Genomic DNA, 2,372 nt, shown 5'->3' on the forward strand with positions numbered 1-2,372 from the left:
TAATTCCCATTGATTTTCTCCACTAAAGTTTGCCTCTATTCTTGCCAATTTACTTGTGCCAAGCGAACCAAACCAAAAATATCTGGTCCTTTGAACTCATAAACAACAGCAAAATCTAAAAAAGATCTGCAGATACAGTCAATGAAATTTTAATGTCAATATGTCCAATTAGAAACCATCGAAATATACTGTAAGCTCTCAGGTTGATAGGACCACTAAAACCTGACAATTAACCTACAAAAACTAAGTGGGAAAACCTATATACCGGGCTAACATGAACCTTTTCGAAATCCTGTAGATCCTTCAAAACTATTTAGACAAGCATTCTAAAATTTTAGTTAAGACTTTCTTCTATTCATAGACAAGGATACAAAGAAAATAATGGTCACAGAGAGATGCTCAGCACAAGAATACTTCTTGCTTTTGTTGTACCTTTACAAACCAGTCATGATCAACCATCGAAAAAAGTAAAACAATTCAGTGTTACAACAAGTCACAACTCATTACAACTTAAATTAAGAGTCGCACTTGAATTGTAAACGAAAATTGAGTTGATATTTGTGCAACAAATCATCATAACAAAATGTTGATCCGTAAGTTCTTGCATAACTTCAATGTATCAATATATAAATATTTATAGTTGGTAACTACTTATTTACAACCAATACTCAATACAAGTAGATATTAAAAGACAAAAATCAACAACTATACAGTTTATAAACTACAAATTTTGCGTACATATCTCCAAAAGAAGTATGGTATTCTAGATTTCATAGCACATCTATTATAATAAAACAAAATGGGTAGTGATAAGAGCCCAAAATTATAGTTTTAATACCTTAACAATATTGCTTTTTGACCAATTATGTGATTAATAAGTAAGAGTTAGTACTGTTATCGTGTTATTATGTATTTCAGGCATTGGAGTCTAATATGTCTTGAAATGCCTTTTAGGAGATAATGGAGCAAAGGTTGGTTGCTAAAAAAGTTATGATTAGAGGCCAAGATTGAGGGGGAAAAGTCTTTTAAAGCCCGGTCAAAATTTGAAAAGTCAAAGTCAACGCGAGCAGAAATAGCACACAAAAGTCAGCAGAACTTTCGAAGGCCGTATCTTTGGACTCAGACCTCGAAATTGGGCCTACCTTATGTCAAAACGACCAGCTCTGAACGAGCTTTCTAATGGTCCAAGCCTTGACCCAATCAGATGAGCAGAAGTGGACGAAAAAGCTGTTGAAGTCATTTCCAGCTGAAAACCCCTTTGTGGACTGAAGTAATGAGGTTTTGGGCTCGTTTTTCCGGCCCAAAACATGACTCTTCAGCCCATACACGAAATTGTGGATCTGGTCTCCTCCACATGGGAGACAAAGACTTAGCTCTTAAGCAACTTAGTTTTTACTTAGCAATTATCCAATAACTTAGTTTAGATCTAGTTATTTTTCATAGATTTAGTTTTTAGAACAAGAAATTAGTTTGTAGAATCAATAAGTTATTGTTTATCTAGTGAATTATCAATAAATTAGTTATAACAGTAAATTTAGTTTTTGGAATCCATTACTTAGTTCATTTCATTTAGTTTGTCTTAAATTAATAATTAGTTATTCATAATCTTAGTTTTAAATTCAATTTTAATTCATTTTGAATCTTAAACTATTGTTCAATTAGAATTATAAAGTTTAAATTACTTATATCAAATGACTTGTTATTGTTGTTCTTGTGTTAGAAATGATAGTGTAATGATTCAAGGCTAAAACCTCCATTAGAGGGGTTTGAGGAAGCCTTGATGAAACTTGATTTTATTAGCGTAGAAATCGTCGTAGTAATCTATTCCATTCTAAAAAGTAATTAGTTCTCCATGAGAATGAGTTTGATTGCTTTACATGTTGATTGTTAGTTAGTAGAGATTACCATAAATGATTAGGGGTTAGATAGACCCAATTGTTATGTGAGAACATTTCAATTCAGATTACGATAAATTCTTCGTTAGTTAATTGAGTCGAATCAAGGTGGAATCAAATTATCCTAATTCCTCCTCATATTGTCAATTTAGTATTAAATTGCTGTCATTTCATTTATCGCATCTTAACTAGTTGAATTACCATTGTAGTTAATTTCGATTCCATTACTCTCACGACTTTGTTAGCTTACACGAACTAGGAAACGTTATACCTAAACAAACTAGGAGTGGAACGAATTCTCTACTCCAAACATATTGCATTGATAATGAGAGTAGATAAATTTGATATATAAGCAAGAAAATAGCTTTAGTTTTACTTACATTTGAGTTTCATCGCTTATTACTATCATTTTACCTTTTATCAGGTAAACAAAGAGTGGTCGGGATCGCGTGGGGATCTGAGTTAGATGTGAGTGGG

Source organism: Coptis chinensis, chromosome 3, assembly GCF_015680905.1.
Source record: "Coptis chinensis isolate HL-2020 chromosome 3, ASM1568090v1, whole genome shotgun sequence".
Taxonomy (NCBI): domain Eukaryota; kingdom Viridiplantae; phylum Streptophyta; class Magnoliopsida; order Ranunculales; family Ranunculaceae; genus Coptis; species Coptis chinensis.